Source organism: Macrotis lagotis, chromosome 4, assembly GCF_037893015.1.
Source record: "Macrotis lagotis isolate mMagLag1 chromosome 4, bilby.v1.9.chrom.fasta, whole genome shotgun sequence".
NCBI classification, from domain to species: Eukaryota; Metazoa; Chordata; class Mammalia; order Peramelemorphia; family Peramelidae; genus Macrotis; species Macrotis lagotis.
The window spans coordinates 94483558-94504979 of NC_133661.1; the positions used below are offsets into that span (position 1 = coordinate 94483558).

Below are 21422 nucleotides of genomic sequence, written 5' to 3' on the forward strand. Positions count from 1 at the left end.
TGAAGGTTTCATGATTCTTTCTTAGGAATGCAGTTAAAAAATAAGACAAGTTTACAGGAGCTAAAGCGTATCTCCTGCAGATGAGTGCTTTGGTGCAAAATCAAACCCAGGTGTTGAAACGTTGCTGTGTGTGTGTGTGTGTGTGTGTGTGTGTGTGTGTGTGTGTGTGTGTGTGTTTAAGACATGCAAATTTCAATCTAAATTGGTATATTCTCCCACAGTTGTGGAGAATATAGAAAAAAGTGTCAAACTGTTAGGAAAGGAAGAAATAATAAGAAACACTAGAAACCTCAAGGGGGAAAGGAAAGGGGTGAAAAAGGGAGTCCGTGTTCTCTAGTTGAGGGTCACCCAATTCACCAGCGTGTTGTGGCCAAAGCTTTGAACTAGAGCTGTAACATTTCCTAGGCTTGTGATCTTGAGTGGGTGCCATTCAAATCAGTTCAACAGACACTTATACCTATGATGGGCTAGGCATTATGTTTGACCTGGTCAGTCTCTTTCTCCTAGGAGTTAGTCCCAATTCTAAATATAAAGTAATTCTTTTGAAGGGAAGTGGGAGTGGGAAGGGATGAGAAGTAACAAGTGAAGGATCAAGATAAAAGGTAAAGAAATAATATTTAAGTCTAGTAGGTTAACCTCCCTGGACTTTAGTTTTCTATTGCGTAAAAGGGCAGTAAATTTGCAATATTGTAGTACAGAAAATGTCTTGTGCATAGTTCAGCCGTACATGAGTGCTATTATTAGAATTTTGCTTCAACTTCATTGTAGGGAGATCCAAGGAAGGAATCTCTATGAAAGTAAGTCAACTACTATAATGGCTCTGATATGTTAAGTGATTTGCCGTGTCACACAGCTCTCAGGTGTAAGAGATTAGACCTGGACTGAGGTCTTCCTACTTTAAAGGTTGACCCTCTATCACATGATTTGACCTCTCAAGCTATTTGATAATTCATCAGGCAGAAAATATTTTTTTCCTCATTCCATGGCTTCCTTCAGATCTGAGCTAAAATCTTTTTTCTACAAAGAAGTCTTTCTTGATCTTACTTAATGCTAATACTTCATTGTTGCTTTACTTATCCTGTCTATGTATATGTGCATAAATATATATAGGTATATTTTTCCTTCCTTGTACACAATTATTTCATGTTGTCTCCCCTATTAGACTGTGAGGTCTTTGAGGCTATGGTTCAACCTTTCTCTGTCTCCAGATATGAGGTGAGCACTTCATAAATTGACTGCTTATTGACTGACTCTCTTGCCCATCAAATAATCTTGTATGTACTTCTCTGTAGATGTTTTAAAATTCTCATATAAAAGCTAGTGAGTTCATTTAGAGAATTATAATGTGTTGTTACCTTTTAATGGGGATATAAGGAAAGGCAAAAGACAATCCTTGCCCTCAAGAAGCTCACAGTCTAATTGGGGAGACAAAATGCCATCAACTATTTTTGAACAAGACATAAATAAAATAGTTGAAAATCAACAGAGGTGGGGCGGCTAGGTGGTGTAGTGGATAAAGCACAGGCCCTGGAGTCAGGAGTACCTGGGTTCAAATCCTGTCTCAGACACTTAATAATTACCTAGCTGTGTGGCCTTGGGCAAGCCACTTAACCCCGTTTGCCTTACAAAAAAAAAGTCAACAGAAGGAAAGCACTAGAGATAAGGAAGATCAGGGATCAGCTTCCCTTAGAAAAGGAGATTTTAGCTAGATCTTAAGGAGAGTCAGGTAAGCCAAGAGGCAGAGATGAAGAAGAAGAATGTCCCAAGTCTGGAGATGGAGTGTGTGTGAATAGGAAACATTGGGTGGCTGGCTTAAAAGAGAAGTTAGCACTTCAGCTGAGTCTTGGAGGAAGAGAAGGATCCTGAGAGACTGAAAAGAGTGGGAGGAGTATACATGAGGAAAAATGGGCAAATACATAGAAACAGGAAGAAGGAATGTTGAGTTTCAGGAACCTCTTATGGTATCTTCACTTGGAATGGAGAGTGTATGGAGGGGAATGATGTAAACCAAGACAGCAAAGGAGGTTGGAGTCAGACTATAGAGAACTTTAAGATATAGGTCATAAACAAAGATAAAGAGTGGGAAAGGACTTTAGAGGTCATTGAGTTCAGCCATACCAATCCAATCCAATCCAATAAACATTTACTAAGCAGTATCTACTGTACATTAGATCCGGTGCTAAGCACTCACTTTACAGGTTGAGAGATGCCAGATGCATCAAACATTTAGTAAATAGGTGAGGCACTATTTGAACTGAGGACTTCCTGACTGCAAACTCACCTAGCTTTATCCACTATACCAAGTCTAGGTTGAAGAACAGTTAGAAGACACAGTGGATAGAGTGCTGACTCTGAAGTCAGGAGGATCAGAGTTCAAATTTACCCTCAGACATTTTCTATTTGATTAATGCCTTCTGAGAAGGAGTCTACACTCTTCTCCAGACTGTCACTAGTCTCATATCACCAAATGCCTGCTAGTCGTTTAGATGTTTCTTTAACACCTCAAACTCAGCATGACCAAAATATGAAATCATCTGTCCCAGAGACTCATTCCTTACTCCAAAACTAATGTTGAAAGCAAAATTGTCCTCATAGTCACCCAGAGGCATAACTTTGGAAAGATCCTTGACTCTCCCCTCTTCTTAACCTTCCTCCTCCCCTTCCATGTCTATTTACATGATTTCACATCCTCCTTCTTCTCTCCATTCCTATCACTACTCCTTAGTTCAGGTTTTCTTCACCTCCTACCTCAACTCTGCTCATCTTCGTAGGATTCATATTTATAACTAGAACAGAAAATAAGGATAAGTAGTACCAAACCCTCATTTTATAAATAAGGATAGTAAGCTCCAGAGAAAGAAAGGTACAAGCTCTCATTAAATCTCTACACTAAGTTCTTTACCAATTTTATCTCGTTTGATCTTCACCACAACCCTGGGAGGTAGGGATTATTATTATTATTAAACCCATGTTACAATTAAGGAAATTGAAGTGACTTGTCCAGATTAACTGACTTGCCTAGAATCACATAGCTAGTAAACATTTCATGTTGGATTTGATCTCAGGGTCTTCTCAGCTCCAGCCCCAGTATTCTATCTAATCTGTCACCTAAAATGTCTTAAAGTGAAATGACTAGCCCAAAGAATCACAAAGAATCAGCTGTAGAGGTAGTATTTGAACCCAGGGTTTCTGACTAAATCTACTCATGATGCTTTTACTAATATTAATTAACACTTATTAAGAGTCAGTGAATAAACATTTTTTTTAGGTTTTTCAGGGCAAATGGGGTTAAGTGGCTTGCGCAAGGTCACACAGCTAGATAATTATTAAGTGTCTGAGGTTGGATTTGAACTCAGGTACTCCTGACTCCGGGGCTGGTGCTCTATCCACTGCACTACCTAGCCACCCCAATAAACATTTTTTAAAGAGCCTCTAGTGTGCCAAGCGCTAGACAGGCAAAGAAAGGGTTCCTGACCTCAAAATGGGGGAGACAACATGTAAAGAAATTGTATGTTCCATATTTACAATGTAGACAGGAGCTAACCAGCTAAGAATCTCAGAAGTGATGCTTTAAGGGGAGAGAGATGGAGAAATAGAGCCCGTCAAAGACCTCTAGCAGGAAGCTAGATTTAGGTTGAGTGTACAAATGTTTTATTAGTATCTTCAGACTTTAGAGTCAGCACTCCATCCACTGTGCCATCTAGCTGCTCTCCATCCTAGACTTGGCATAGTGGATAGAGCTAGGTGAGCATGCAGTCATGAAGGCCTGAGTTCAAATTTTGCCTCACCTATTTACTAAATGTATGAAACTGGGCAAGTCATTTGACATCTCTCAGGCTGTAAAGCTAACATATGGAAGATATTGATTAGTGTTTATTGAATTAAATTGAATTGGTATGGTTGGACTCATTGACCTCTAAGGTCCCACTCTTTATCTTTGTGTAAAATAAAATACATAGGATTACAAAGGAAACCAATTGTATTGAAACATAGTAATCAATTTTTTTTAATATTCCACATATCTCAAGTTAACTCCCCCCCACCCCTCTTTTGTATGGTTTCTTGAAATTTTCTTTGGATTTGACATATGGGGAGGACAGTGACAAATACATTAGACTTGGACTGATGGCCTTCATTTTGTCCTGCCCTTTAATTGAATATGCCAGATTTCCTAGTTTCATTTCTCTTTGGAGCACGCTCCTGGCTCATCCATCTTGCTAAAAACACTTTACATTTTTGCAAGTCTAGCTCATGTTCTGCCTCCTCCCATAAAGCCTACTCTGATTCTCCCCTCCTTTCTTCTTTCTCCTCCTCCCTCCTTTAAAAATACTAAAGTATTTTTTGGACAAAGTTTTCTTGACCAACCTGGATTTCTTCATAATCTCAACAGCATTTACTTTATGTTGCAGTTATTTGTGTACATGGTATATCCCCTCTAATTTTACTGAATTTGATTGACATGTGAGGGGTGCGATGAACAACCTCCTGTCAGTCATCAACAAGCACTGATCAAAAGCTTACCAGGTTCTGGTAAGTTAGGGAAGGGGAGGAAATGAAAAGAGACTAAAGGCTTTTTGTCCCTGCCTCAAGGCACTACATTCAAATGAGGAAGGAAAAGAAATAACTAGGAATATGCAAGCACTGCCTCCCGCCCCCCCCCCCCCCCCCCCCCCCCCCCCCAGGAGTAGATTTCGGAAAGGCTTTCTTGTGCAAAGAGAGATTTGAGCCAAACAAACTAGGGGTCAGTGGTGAGGAGAGGGAGAACATTCTAAGACTGGGGAGCAACCAGTATAAAGAAGTCAGGAGATGACATGTAAAATTCACCAGTCTAGCTGAATTGGAGATTTTATAGAAAGGAGTGGAATGAAAGAAGACTGGATATACAAGAAGAAGTTGCTATTCCACCATAGAATTCACTCCTCACTTTTCATCTTTGAAGCCAGGTAGTGTAGACTAATGCCAAGACCACTGGATTCATGGTAATAGGAGTTGACTTTGATTCCAAGCTTTGTCACTTTGCTACTTATCTATAGAAATTTTTATTTCTAAAGATTTATATTTATGCATCACAAATAAGATTGTGTGAAAAATATTTTAAAATCTCTTAAGTGCCACATAAATGAAAATGGTTCTGTTCCTTTCCCCAAAATTTTTCAGCGTTTATATATTTTAACATGCTTTCCAATTGAGAGCCACTGGCTTTTTTGATTTAGTATTGCAACCCTATTTGTAAAATTTTTTATATATATACTCCCAAAAAGTATGTATTTACTTATTTCTTACCTAAATAAATTATTATTGTGCTAATAAATTATTCATGTTAAAAACACAAAAAAGTAGAAATGAAAAAAGATAATTAGATGAACTGTTTTATGTGTTAATGGTTCAACACATCTTTTTTGCTCTTACTAAAATGTTATCAAAGATTTTTAATGAGAGCAATATCCTTATTTTTGAAAATCTTTAATACTTTTGACATGGAAATTCAGAGTCTGGTTCTGTTTGTTTTATTTTAATGTTTGGTTTTAATGGCTATCAGTATTGAAAAGATATTTCACAAACTCACACAACTCGAAACGGAAGAAAGTACATTACTAGTCGAACTTACTGAATCATGCTGACTCTTTGATCTTATCAACTAGTTATATAGTTGAAGTTTGGTTAATGAGTTTCCATTTTACCTGATATCAATTGTTCCTGAAAACTAATCAAAATGTGTTGTTGTTTTATATTTTATTTCATTTTATTATTATTTTTTTGCAAGGCAATGGGGTTAAGTGGCTTGCCCAAGGCCACACAGCTAGGCAATTATTAAGTGTCTGAGGCCAGATTTGAACTCAGGTCCTCCTGACTCCGGGGCCGGTGCTCTATCCACTGCGCCACCTAGCTACCCATGTGTTTGTATACTTTCAAATAATGGGTTCAAAACCACTTGAAACTCTTAATGTAGAATATTTTAAAGCAGGTTAGACAATTATATTTCTATGCTTTCTTTAAATGTGCTAATGAAAGACTGTTGTAGAAGCACAGGAAAAAAGATAGAGTGACTATTCAGGAGAGAAACCCAGGGTTCCTGACTCTAAATCTACTAATGATGTTTTTACTAATATTAACATTTATTAAGAGTCAGTAAATAAACATTTTTTAAAGAGCATCTAGGATGCCAAGTTCACCTATCCTCTGTTAAATTCTTCAGAAGGGGCGGCTAGGTGTCACAGTGGTTAGAGCACCGGCCCCGGAGTCAGGAGGACCTGAATTCAAATGTGACCTCAGACACTTAATAATTACCTAGCTGTGTGACATTGGGCAAGTCATTCTTAACCCTATTGCCTTAAATAAATAAAACATAAAAAAAATAATTCTTCAGAAGTCAGGAAGGATAAGGCTATCAGATCTATAAAGAGATCATAGCCAACTTTGAAGAGAACAGTTCCAGTGGATTTAAGAATCAAGACTATTAAGAACTTGGGTTGTTGGGAAGTATAGTGGAAATAGATTTGGGGCAAAGGACAATGTCATAAGATATGCGATTTATATTGAATCCCATTCACATCTGCTTATCTTGTGCTCCTCATTTGCTCTTTTGAACCAAAAGAAAGAAAAATGGGGAGTTGGTCACTTTAAGGACCATAAGACACCATTTGCTAAGGGGCAAGTGGGATAGTCAGAGGTGATCTGGAGGAGATGGGGGCCAGGGGGTTAGCCTGCTGTGGCTACTATGCTCTGCCTGGTTTGAGAGTAAGTTAAAGATCAAGTTAAAACTAGTCTAATGGGCCCAATTTGGGGGGAAGGGAAGAAAGAGACCAGATTGTAGAGTCATGGAAGACAAATTATAGAAGGGAACAGAGTGGGAGACCATTGAGTCATGACAGGTGAAGGTGTGGTGTGGGGTGGCGTATTAGAAACAAGCCCAGGATTTGCTGTTAAGTGACCCATGTTCCTACCCACTGTTTAGTCAAATCAAGGTTCTACTTTTGAGACCACTGGTCTTGGGCATAATATATTGGACTAACTCCTTATATTTGAGTCTTCCTAGGCTCCTAAAGTCATTTATTTCCAAGTATTGATTAATTCGTCTTTACCTACTTTAGTTAGAGTAGTATCTATTACTTGAATCTGTTATGGCATCATCCAAATCAAATTGTGATGGTATCAAAAAATATAATACATTTTCAGTTATGTCTAAAAGTCAAGAAGTTAGAATCCATCCAATATCAATATTTATTTTGCTGAAACTAAAGCTAAAATCCCTCTCTTTATTATCATCAGAGTCTTGTTGAAAATTCTGCAGGAAAACAAAATGCTTATCCCAAATTGCTCAGATTCAATTAGTCTGAGTCATCTTGGAATTTAAATGAGTCTACAGATAAAGATATTTGCTTTCTGTAATTTTTAATTGTAAGATGTTATTATTTTTGCTTCTCAGAATGTATCATCTGCTTAAAATCCAATAAAAACAATATAGTTGCAAGACTGTTAAAGAATTGTCCATTTATGCTTCCATTCTTTGTCTCTTGAAGCCTGGAAGCAATCAATAAAAGGAACTAGGAAAGGTTATAGGAATGTCTTTTAAAAAAATAAAAAACAAGGGAAACATATCTTAGACGTGCATGTGGACTTGAGTTGATTAGCCAGACAAATAAACAAACATGGTCAAACACACAAATAAAAGTCTCCACACCTGCAGGAATGTGAGATATGTTTAAGGAGGCTTCATCTCTAGGAAAACGGCACTGATTCACTTTTCAACACTGGTGGCTGGTCTCCAAATGCAGCTGGTGACATTATTTAGCCTCCAGCTAGGTCAAAGCATGGCAGAACATGAACAGAGGAAGAATTGTTTCTTCTTTCAGAGTGAAAACATGGTCAAATGTGATCTGATCTCCAGCTGCAGCACTGCCCATGTACTGATTATTGGGCTAAGGAAAGCTTTCCTCGAAAGATATTGTCCACTGCTCATTTGCCCACCTTCCTTCCATGAACTTACTTTAAAAAAAAAAACCCACATTATCCTGCCCTTATTAAAACAATTCAATGTTATGAAGAGGCTGAATGGATGGAAGGTACATCAAGAATGCAAAACTCTAGGATTTGTGTGAAAATCCTTAAATAAAAAAATGATTAGGCTTTGTCAGAGGCGCCACCAACTGGAGCCAAAAGCTAGATGAGGGATATGATTAATGAATTATAATGTCAATTCATTGAGCCATGACATTAGTATAACACTCATGTAAGCAGGAACTAATTATATGTGGAAATAATCATTCAAACCAAGAAAGGCATTTCCTATCCATTAGAAAATATCAGCCAGAATTCTGAATACAAAGCTTCTAATACTATTGGCTGAGACACATTGATTCACTACTAAGATGATTTGTTTGGATGTGTTAAATGTTGGGGAGCACTGAACTTTGAACTATGGTGTGATCAGAGATCTTGCTTTCATGATAAAGAAAATACTATAGCATTCCAAGTTATTATAATTTCACATATGCGATTCTGAAACCTCATTCGTTTTTGTGTTTTTTCTAATAACCCAAGTTGAATTTGATTACCATAAAAGATTTTTTTAAAAAGATGCTTATCTAGGTTTTAGGAAAAGGGGGAAAAACAACATAGTCATTATTGTTCATTTATTTTCCTTATTGAGCTAATTTAATTATCATATAGACACAAACATTAGCTTCAGTACTGGGCTCCTCACATCTGTTAGTAAAGATTTGATTAGGGCTACACAAATGTGCTAGATTATACTATCTAGTTGGTGAAATTCAAGCCACCTGGATATTTTAGCAACATCAATAAGAATAATTCTCTTTTTCAAAATCAGTAAATCCAAGCTATATTAAAAAGAATTAATTAATGAGGGCCAGATAGGCAAAACAAACATTTGACAATGAATCATATTATCAAAGGTTTTGTGGGAGATCCCTCTCAGCTTATGTTTAGATGTCAAATTATATTACCAAAACTAAACAATCTGTTAAAATGTCTTAATGCAATAAGTCTCTTACACCTTACATTTTTCTAAACATCTTTACTTGCTAAGTTATGCACTATTTAATAACATAATTATTAAACATAAAATTAAACTATGAGACTAACAACATTATAAGGAGACTATTTCCACCAGAATTTCCTTAGATATTATTCTAGGATCAAGTGTTTTTTTTTTGAGAAGTGAGAATTTGATGGGGGGGCTGTTGGGGAGTTTGTGTGGAAGAAAAGAATATGATGAGAAGACTATCTTTAAAGTTAACTAAGTATGAAAATATGGCATCAAGAATAAAACATAATTCCCTTATGAAAGACTGCAAGAATTTACTGCATGCTACTGAATATGTATTTAATTCATGTATATATATATATATATGTATATATATATATATATATGTTCCTAAGAGTTTTTTGGAAGATGAATCATGCATGCAAAATAGACTTTAAGTTGCTTTTCTAATTATATGAAAAAAAATTAATTTTTAAAAATTGGTTCCCAATTCTCTCCCTCCCTTCTTCCCCTCATCCCTCCCTGACAAGGCAAGTAATTTGATGTTTTATATGTATATATATATATATATATGTATATATATATATAAATTCAGTCATGTAAGACATATCTCCATGTGACTCATATTGTGGAAGAAAGCACAGCAAAAAATCCCCTCTTAAAATTAAGTAAAAATAGTGTACTTCAATTTTCCTTCAGAATCCATTAGCTCTTTCTCTCAAGATGAATAGAGGAATAACATTTTTCATCATAGGTCCTTTGTATCACTGAGAATAGTCAAGTTATCATTCAGCATTGCTGTTACTGTGTTCAATGTTCTGTTCACTTCACTTTGCATTAGTTCAAGTAAGTCTTTCCAAGTATTTTCTGTAATCTGCCTGCTCATTATTTCTTATAACACAATAATATTCTATCACAACCATATACCATAACTTGTTCATTCATTCCTTAATTGATGGAAATTCCCTCAATTTCCAATTATTTGGCACCTCAAAAAGAGCTGCTATAAATATTTTTGTATATGGTCCTTTTCCATTTTGTTTTTATGTCTTTGGGAGACAGACCTAGAAGTGGTATTACTTGGTCAAAGGGTGTTTTAGATGAGGCAGCGAAGTTTAAAAGAGGGGAAGCATTCAAAATTATAGGTAGATAAAAGGCAGAATCACAATTTATTGTACTGAAGTGCACTGGAAAGTTGCAAACAAAGCACCACATAAGATGTAAAGAGGAAGAACTTCTGGCCAAAGGGTTCATGAGAGAAAATTTCATGAAGACCACATTTGAGCTATTCCTTGAAGGATAGTAGCATTACAATCAGGAGTGTGCTGGAGACAGTTCCAATTGACTCGAGAGCCAAGAACTGATCACTAAATTTTCAGTGTAAGCATTTATACCTCAGACATCAGGAAACATTTTAAATTGGTGTTTGGTTTGCTATTTTGATGATTGTCGAGATTTAAAAAAATAATGGAGAAAATGTTAATGAGACAGATTAAATGTAAAAGTAAATCCTGTATAATTTACTTCCCTAGCCCACTGTTAAACATTTACCATGCAAAGGCAGGGGGGGAAAATTCTCTCCAGACATAAGGGACAGTAAAATCATATACACAGAGATAAGAAAGAGTAGGGTGACTTCAAGAAATGTTAGTACTTTAGTTCTACAGAATTCAGAATTGTAGAATATATGAAAGGGGAGTAGGATGAAATAAGACTGTATGAAAAATGTGGTTAAGTTTGAAAAATAATGAAATAAATATTCCATTTATATCATTGTCTGAGAATTAAATCTTATCTTGATTTATAATGTTTCACCTTTCCCAGTACACTGAGCAAACCACTGATCTTAATCTTCTAGGGAATATGTTTAACAAATGGACTTTGTTCAAATACCAATATTGGGCATTTATGTGACCAATACTGATTTCCTTTTGCTTTCCCCCCACCACATTATTATTTTTAATGAGAATGATAGAAATAAGTTCCTCCAAAAATACAGAAACGGAAAAATCAGGTCTGTATCTATCTCCAGCAACTAACATACCCTTCTAAAGGGTTCATAAATGAAAAGGCTTTGTAATCAGTGCTCTACAACTGCAAAGGACAACCATTGACAGTCCAGAGAGACATGATTGATGAAAGGGAATTGGATGTTTGAGCCAAAATGGACCATCATTAACTAGCTGAACCGAATAAATGAAATCGGGGATGCAAAGGGGCAGTGGGGCACATTCTTTAAAATGTGGACCCAACTTTCAGGATGTGTGTTAGTGAAAAGGAAAAAAAAAAGCCATTACCTAATGGCTCCCAGCTTGGAAAGGTGAAATAACCCTCACTATATTTCCCCGTCAGCAGCTCTGTGTTTAGGTTGATTGGCACCCTCCACACACAATATGCTGGGTTTGCAACTTTATGTCAGCCATGAATTCTCAGGTCCCAAGTTAAAAAAATTTCCTTAACAAATAAATGTAGAAGAAAATTCTGATATAGTCAACCTATTTTAAGGAGGGGAGGGGTGGGGCCTCAGATTACCAGTAAATTTTTATATAATATTTCCTCTATTGGGCTTCAAGATATGAATGAGATTGTATATGTGTGTGGATATGTATAGCATAGTATAAATCTTGTTTTATCCTTAACCTCTCTTGGTCTTAGTTTCCTCATCTGTAAAATGGAGAGTTGGATTTGTTAACCTCTAAATCTCTAATTCTTTGATCCTATTCCCTTGAGATGAAGATACCTTTAAGATTTGTTCAAAGACTTTTAAATTGGCCTTTTAAAAATATGCCAAATCAGTATATTCTTGATGAAGTTGTCAGTTGCTCGACTACAATAATTATTGATTAGAGAATTTACAGAATTTACATCGCCACCAAAAAATCCACACATGATTCATTGAAATGGAAAGCCTTTGTCAAATTCAGCCAATAACATTTCAAAAGGGAAGCAAAAGAGGGGGGGAGAGTGAGTGAGTGAGTGAGAGATTATTATTTTAGGTCAAGGATAACAAAAGTATGAATGATTCAGATGATCACCTTCTGAACTTTTGTCAGGAAGGCTTGAGCTGTAGGACAACGTAAAGTCTTAACTAGAACATGTGCAGGTGGCCAATTCTCAGCTTTAAACATCTTGAAACATTTCACTGCTGAGCAAATGGACTCACTATGTCTGAGAGAGAGAGAGAGAGAGAGAGAGAGAGAGAGAGAATGCTGGCAGGGTAGGAGGGGTGGTGGAGGTAGCATTAGGGAAGTACAGAGGATAAGAGTAAAGGCATAAATTCAAGAATAAGTCTGAACCCCTAAAAGGTTAGGATTACAGCATCTCATCATCTCTCTAATAAACTCTGATTCAGTAGTTTCCTCCTAAAATTTAAGCTATCAAATAAGGTTAGCACAGATATTAAATATTGCTTCCCATATATTCTTGATGTAATAATTTTAAGGGATTGGGGTTACTATGGAGACCCCAGAACTAATGGATAAATTTTCCTTTGGTAACCATTCCTCTGATATCTAGTTTCTCCTTATTTAAACCAGATGACAGACACACAGTCCACTCTCAGACCTTTACTTAAAGGTTTTTCAGTTACTAGAACCTACCAGAACTTTCTAACAGATATGAGTTTTTTCAGAATCTTGGGTCTCCTCTGCACCATGATGTAACATTAGAGGAAGATTTTAGCAAAGGTTGTTTTTTCTTGAAGGTAGAAAATAATGTTTTACCTCTCTATAGTATTGCATTTTTTCAAAGTGCTTTACAATGTGTCATTTCCTATAGTATTTATGGCAAGCCTGTGAAATAAGCAAAACAGGTAGTATTGGTACTAATTTACAAAAGAGGAAACTGAGGCTCATAGCTATACTATGACTGCCTAAAGGTAAATAACTAGATAATGTTGGATCAGGGACTCAAACTTGGAATTCAGATCTCTCTCTCTCTCTCTCTCTCTCTCTCTCTCTCTCTCTCTCTCTCTCTCTCTCCATAAACATATATACATATATCTGTGTAGTATTAAGGAATGATTAGCAAATTCAAGAATTAGCATTCTGTGTATGGCTCTGTTGTGAAGGATAAATATTTGTCAGCTCAAATAAGATACTAAGCATCAATTAACTGATTAGTTGATCAACTGAAAGAATGAGATGATTAATCTGCAGAAGAAAGAATACTATTTGAAAGGTTGTTACATGGAAGCATTGATTGTGTCAATGTGAAACTATTGACTAAGCCTCCATCACTGCTTGTAAAACGTGTTAAATTCCTACACATTTGTTTTGTAGTACTACTGGAAATAATAAGAGAAATGCAAATTAAAACAATTCTGAGATTTCACCTCACACTCAGCAAATTGACAATGATGAAAGACAGAAATAGTCAATGTTGGAAGGGCCGCAAGAAGACATACGTGCACACTAATACATTGTTGATAGAGCTGCAAACTAGTTGGAATTATGTGAGAAAAGTCACAAAATTATTCATATTCTTTGACCTAGAGTTCCTGTTACTGGGAACCTTCTACAAGAAATATAACATCATTGGCATCAATGACTACCTTATCAAATTTGCAGATGACAAGTTGGGAAGGATAGCTAACATACCAGATGAAAATTCAAAGAGATTTTGATAGGTTAGAGTATTGAGATAAATCTAATAAGATGCAATTCAATAAGGACAAATATAAATTCTTATACTTGGGCTCAAATAGACTTTCCTAGTATAGGAATCAAGGCATGGCTAGGCAAAATTTTGTCTATTAAAACTCAATATGAGTCATCAGAGTGATATGGAAGTGGATGTGGTGTGGAGTGTCCTAATTTTACTTTGACTTGAATGATAAGAAAAATAACTTTTAAGAATGAGAAGGTGATAGTCCCATACTGATCAGACCATGTCTGAGGAATTATATTAAGTTTGGGGTACCATTATATAAGGACATTAAAAAGATGAAGAGCATCTATTCAAAATGATGATAATTTAAAGATGTTATAAAGGACCTTGGGTTCATATTTTATGAAGATCAATTGAAAAACTGGGGGGAATGATCAGTCTGAAGAAAAGACAGAGAAGAAAAGGTGATAAGTATTTGAAGGACTAACACACAAAAGGATCATAGAATTAGAGCTATAATGAACTTGTGAGGTTGACAAACCTCCTTTTCTCGTCTCCTTTCCCTACCTTTGCAATTTTATAGGTGATGAAACTCAGGAATTAGACTTGTTCTGTTTGTTCCCAGAGATAATAACTAAGAGTATTTGGTAGAAGTTGTAAAAATGAATTTAGCCTTAATACTGGAAAAAATCTTCCTAAAAATTAATTACTCAAAATAGAAATGGGCTACTTGGGGAAGCCAGGTGGCATGGTAGAGTAGCGACCCTGGAGTCAGGAGGACCTGAGTTCAAATCCATCTCAGAAACTTAATACTTACTTTACTGTGAGATCTTGGACAAGTCACTTTTTTTATAAGAATTATCTAAACCAAGAGCAACCTATACCTATGCAATTGATTTTGAAGCTGATTTTTCAAATCCATGTCAACCTTTACATTGATCTTTCTTGAATTTTATCTTCCTCCAATAACATCCTATCTTGATGTCTCATGATTTTATAGAAGTAATCCTGGTTTCTCAAAGAATATGTTAACGAACAGAAACAAATTCTGGCTTTAAGTTTGGTCTTGGTGATGGATTGTAATTCATTTGTTGTCCAAGGACCAACCCCAGCTAAATTCAGAGAGATTCATCTCTGGTGTGACCATGGAGAGATGGATTTTTCAGTCATAGCAACTCTCAAAAAACAACTTCTAAATAATTGAAGGCTTTTAATCTGTTTCACTGCCATGGATCACATTACAAAGTTGTAAAATACAAACTTTATCTCATTAGTTGTAGTCGTTTGCTGTTTTTGAACTCTGAGTCAATCATCCAAAATATTACCTATCTTTCCTAGGTTTATGTCAATCTCAAATTGGATAAAATGCTTTCATCTTATTATCACAGCTTAAGACAAATTTACAAAAGCATGTGAATTCTTCCTATTCTGCTTTCACTTAATTCTAGTAAATAAAAGATTGATGAAGGGCATACAGATATCAGAACTTTCGTAAACTGACTCATACAAAATATATACAAAGAGAAGTTTCCAGGACAAACCTGGACCTCGATAAACCAATTAATCCTTAAGGCTGGAGGATAGAACACACTATTTTATATTTATTTGTCCAATACATAGCCCTTATTTGATCTTTTGCAATAAATGTTTGAAGGACAAGTACATGGGTAAGCAAATGATTTTGGATAAGCACACGATTCCACCTCTACTTGATCTACATTGCGATCAGTCGCTGACCATATACTGAATGAAACAAAAACTTAAGTTAAAGAATAACTGGCCATAAAGAAAGAATTAAAAGTTACATTGAATGCTTTGAGAAACTGGAATCTATTTCCTTTTGAGAGAAAATGGTATTTAATTCACTGCCAGGAGTTACAAACTTCTACTTCCAGTGTTTGTGCTGATTTAGATAGCCTAATTGAAATCAGTTCAATGAATACACAGATTACAAAACTCAGTGTTACTTTTAAATGTCTGGGTCTCCTTCGGTACCTGCCACTGGTTGCGTGTGTAAACATTTACTTTTTGGTATTACTATTATTAATGTATAACATTTCAGATGTTTCTTTCCATAGTGGAGTCACAAGTATTGATTTATCCATCATAGTTGTTTTGTAATATTGTTCTATGTTAATATTTTCCTTTGCCATATAAGGAAATTCAACAAACTAATGACAAGTGTACAGATAGGAATTCATCTGTGACTCTTGGGGAAATTATGTTAATAAGTTTCATAAAGATAGAGTTGATTTGAATCTTTTAACCCATCTTGTCCAATCCACTCATTTTATGAAAGATACTGAGGCCCATATGGGAGAAGTACCTTATTCAACCTCAGACTGACCAAATATCCAATACAAATTTACTGTGATTATTGTAGACCATCAGATCTCTTTGTAGACTACTTAGCACTTAGTAGTCTATTACATGGGATATCATGTTATCTATATTTGCTAAATAGATGACATTGGCCAAAAAGCGGATCAGAGATTGAGCAAGAATGTTTTAATACAATTCCTCCCCATTCCTTGAAGAACCAGTCAAATCATGTGCCCAGTAGATGAACATCTGCTGTGAAGGGACAAGCTCCATCTTTTTCTTGCTTTACAGAACTCTTTCAGGTCCCTTGCCCAGGCTCTGTGAGGAAGATAGATAGCAATAATTAGCCCCATTTTGTAAGTGATGAAATGAATTCAGAGAGATGAAGTAATTTACTTAGAATTACTTGATTTAGAAAGAGGTAAACACAATTTTTCTGATTGTCTAGTTCTATTTCTACCATATAACAAGATTTTCATTTGGGTTAGCAATCAATAGATTGGGAGGTGAACCACTACTGCTTAAACATGAAGGCATGATTGAAAACCACTATTTTTTCATTTCCACCATTCTTTTTTTTCACCCTCATCTTTCCTCAACACCATGGTGAGGTGTATGACATGATATAACATAACATGATATATGATATAATAAATATAATTCTATGTAATAAAATATAACATACCATAATATAATATAATATAATATAATATAATATAATATAATATAATATAATATGTGATATAATAGAACATGACTGACAAGATATGATATGCTAAAATATAGAAATAATACTTATTAAAGTAGAAATCAGAAGACCTTGATTAAATACAAAGAAACACACAAAATTTCAACTGTTAGAAGAGGAATGTATTTGAGCATATGACTTGTAGTATGTTATTATGATGTACACCAATAAATTAATGCAAACTATTTTAAAATTGCCTTTTACTAGGTGGGTATCTCCACACTCCTAATAACTTGTTGCCTCATCAATAAAATGGGAGTAATAATACATATAGAAGTATTAAAGCTAAAAAGGTCCTTGGAGGTCATGTGATCAGAGCATTTATTTTGTACCTTCCTCAAAGTACTATAGAATTGTGTTATGATTGTTAATATATAAGACAGCTGATGGTGCAATCAATATAGCTCTGGGCCAGAAGTCAGGAAATTTGACTCAGATATTCAGCTAGCTATGTGATCCTAGATAAGTCACTGAATCTCTTTCTCAGCTTTCTTAACTGCAAAATGGGACTAATAAAAGCACCTCCCTCCCAGAATTGTGATGAGGCTGAAATGAGATGTTTATCAAGTACTTAACACAATCCTTGGAGCATGGTAGGCACTTAATAGAGACTTTTCCCCTTGTCATCCATTCTCCCCCTTAATGATTATAATGTTCTGTATTTAGAAGAGGGGATGGGTAATGCCTACTCCATAGTGACGACTAAGTTGGGTTTGTTGTTTGGTTTTCTAAAGTGATGAATTAATAATAACACTGAACCATGTTGGAAGAGCACACATGCATCTGAAAGTGGTGTGGGTGATAGAAAATGCCATCAGTTCATTTATTCAAGATCAAATTCATACATTCAAAATATAAAGAATATCATAAGATTCCTCATAGAACCTGAGACATACTTTTCAAGAGGATTAATGTACAAAAGTCAGATAATCCTCCTGGGTTGGATAAATAGATCTTATAGAAATTCCTGTGGCACATTCTCCATGAAGAATTTCTTGAAAATTAAATTAGCAATAAAATGAGCTTTCCTTGAGGTAAATTGAAGTTGGTTTTTTTTGACAAGCTGTTTTCAACTATCCTAATCCTAATCGGATAGGCTGGCAAACCCCATTGAAATACAAGAGACTTTCAAACCTTGCATCAGGGTTGAGGGGAATCTATGTCTAGGTAGACGGCTAAGAGAGTGAAGAAATGAAGACACAGTTTTTATAGAGACCTCATCCAAGCTCAAATCAGGAAGCAAGTCTAGAAAGAGAACTAAAGTTGAAGAAAAATGTCCCCTTGCCCCTTTCTTCAACACAGAGGTAGAAAACTATGGCTGTGGAATGTTGCATATAAAGTCAGACAAATGGAAAGTTGATTGTATGAAAAACATGTCGGGTTCTATGAATTGCTTTTTTTCCTTGTTTTTTTTTTTAGTTTTGGTTAAAGGGAGAGGTCATTGAAATGGGGAAAAGGTATATTCAGAAACAAATGTAATATATAAAGCAAAAATATGATAAAAAGATACATTTTTCTAGAAATCTAAAAGTATAAAAAAAAGGTTCAAGGAAATTCTAGTGCTTCAGCAGAATAAAAGTTGCATGAATTGGTGATTGTAACAAAGAACCATTGGTAAGGAGGGGAGTAGTTGAGATGAATGGAAAGATCAGACTATCCTCCCCAGCAAACACAAACTATCGAGGGACCCTCCTCTCTGATTATGCAGTCGCAAAACCGAGCTGCCTGTATCAATGATCGTCTTCAGGGCCATGACCTAGCTCAGGGGACATTATGGGTAGGAATAGGCTATGCTTGAAATTTCTTCTCTGCTACAAAAATATTGGGCCTGGCCAAGGTCAACATCAACTTCTCCCTCTCCCTCAGGTACTAGGACTATCTGAGCCCGGGAGTGAATCACCAAACTGTGCAAATATTTTACTTTCATATATCATCTGTAGCAAGTGTAATACAGAGATTTAAAGGTAAATAGCTGGAGAAATTGCAGTTGTGTTAACTGAATGACATTCCTATCATCTCAAATCAAACCCTGAAGTATACAATCAAAAGCAAATACTAGCTACAGGCAAAGCCCTTTCTGAAGGGTCTTTCAAAATATGTAGCCACAGATCCACTTTGGATCTTCAAATAAGTGAATGAAAAAATAAAATAAAATAAAATCAGTTATCCTGAGAGTCAAAGATGTCACTGAAACACATATTTTCTCATCACTGGCAAAGAAGCCAGAATGTATGTATGAGGAATTAATATACTTTTCTTTTGGAGCAAGGAAAAGAGGATATTCTAATAACAGAGAAACCCAGAGCTACTGAAAGGATGTGAGTTCAAGTTTTCATTTCATTTCAGTCCCACTTAATGAATAGTTGGGATTGTCATTTCTTGAAATAGAATAAAATATCAAGGCTGAAAACATTCAGTCTGATACCCTGATTTTACAAAGGAAGAAACACTTTCTCAAGGTCATAAACAAATTAGTAGAAGAACTAGGGTTAGAGCTCAGGTCTATTCTCCACATTGTCACATGTCAGATTTTCTTCTATAATGCTGAGGAAGGATAACAGGTCTGGGCTCCAGAAGCAAAAGCCTACCAAGTCTCAGATTGAGATAAGAAGAAATACCCCCTTTTCCTCTACTGCCACTCTCAAATACATACATCAACAAAAATCCACAAAAGCCAAGTCAGTTATAAGAAAGAATAAATACTAAGAAGAGTAAACTAGGAATTAGGAGTGCTAGAACCACTGGCAATAAAAGGCTGAAGATCCTCTTCTTATGGAAACATAAGATCTGGAATAGTTTGAAATGTATTGGGTTGAACTGTTGAATTATGGAGATCATCCTGAACTTTTGTATTTCACCTTGAGGCTTCTGCCCTGAGTAGGTTTTAATTAGAAGATCTTCAATGAAGGTAAGTTATGGGACTAAGAACTAGATTTTGTCCCAAAGAGATGAATAATCATAACCATTCAGTATGATTCCATTCAACAGACAACTATTATAAAAGACTCTGTTAAGCAGTGAGGATACAAAGATAAAACAAAAGCACTGAAGATAAAACAAAAACTAAGGTAGTCAATATTGTTTTGTTTGTTTTTATCTTTATATCCTTAAAGATGGGGGGGATGGGAGGGATCTAGGGAATGGAGAAATGAGATAAACAACATTTAAATTAATACAATATATGATGAGGAAGCAAAAAAGTACCAACATCTAGGGGAGTGAGAAAAGACTTCTGTAGGAGGTGTCTGGAGGGTGAAGAAAGGCTTCCTTTAGGGGATAGCATCTGAGTTCAGGTTAGAAGGAAATTAAGAATTCAAAGAGGCAGAGCTCTGGTAGAAGTATATTCTAGACTTATAAGATCTCATTTGCAAAAGCACTAAAGCATAAGAAATTCCCAATTCAGGAATAGATTGGGAGGTCAGTTTTGTTGGAAGGGGAGTAGTGGAAAATGAGTCTGGAAAGGTAGACAGGAACTAGATTGCAGGGAGATATAAATTCCATATGTCTAAGAGGGAATAGAGTTACTGGAGATTTTGGAGCAGGGGAGTGATTAGGCCATACCTGTAGTTAAGAAAGATTATTTTGGCATCATTGGGGAGAATAGATTGGTGAGAAAAGAGACTGGAAGTCAATTCAATTGGGAGGCTATTGAAACAGTTTGAACTCAAATGTAATAAGAATAAATAAATAAAATAAAAAATTTTAAATTATTACTGCTTTCTTTGCTATAGTTTAGATTAGAGGGAAGGGAGAAACTGAAAGTAGGTGGTGGTCAGGTGAATGAACAAAAAGAGAAAGTTTGGAGAAAGAGATAGAATCTACAAAACTTGTGAACTGAATGAATGTGGCAACAGACTTCAAAGAAAGAACTGAGCAAGAGTCTGAGACAACTCAAGCAACCAGAAGGATGATGATTCTTTCAAAAGAAGCAGGACAATGTGGATATGGGGGTGGGTTTAATGGGAAAAATATGAATAGATTCTAGATGTTGAATTTTAGAAGCATTTGGAGATGTCCAATGGAGATAGCTCAAAAGGTAATTAATTTGGGATTGAGATTAGGAGAGATTTAGGCAGGATATTTAGACCTAGAAGTCATCTATGAAGAGCCTGAAAAAATTTTTTAAGAGACAAAAACTGATATGAGATAATAACTGAACAACAATTCAAGAAATTCACCAAGTAGGAGAATGTGGATGAAGAGAAAAAGGTCGTGGTCATTAGGGAAATCCCACAGATAGACATGGATAATATAGAAAACAAGACTGAGAACAGAAGAATAATACCAGGAAAACTAAGGAAAGAGAGACTATTCAGGAATAAAGGTTTAAAAAAGGATGAAGAGTGAGAAAAGGATTTAGCAGTGAGGAGATCTTGAATGGATTTGGAGTGAACAATTTCAGTTGAGTTATAAAATTGGAGCTACATTGAAGGGATTGAGAAGTCAATAGAAATAGAGTAAAGGATTGTAAATTGCTGTTTCGTAGGAAGGGAGAAGGTACTGTTTTACACCGAGTGAGATCTGATATGTCTAACACAACCCCTCAGAATCCCTAAGTAGCCTAAGTACTTGGCTCCCTCTTTTGCTCTTTGGGAGGATTGGATTTAGGGGAGAAAGTCCAAGGGAAGAGGTTAGAACTTATGATAGCCCACTCTAACTCTAATTTGATGCCTTGTCTGATACCACATTAATTTGTTGTGAACTGTTATGGTATTGCACCACTGAGGTTCAGTTGGT

General features: G+C 35.7%; 1 long non-coding RNA gene across 1 annotated transcript in view; it reads right to left on the reverse strand.

Annotated features, from left to right (window-relative positions):
* Nucleotides 1-15828: 15828 nt before the first annotated feature.
* The window catches only part of LOC141519961 (uncharacterized), a 107945-nt gene continuing 102351 nt past the window's right edge, over nt 15829-21422 (reverse strand). Inside the window, exon 3 of the long non-coding RNA XR_012477487.1 lies at nt 15829-16255. This is a non-coding gene — a long non-coding RNA (uncharacterized LOC141519961). The remainder of the gene's footprint in view (nt 16256-21422) is intronic.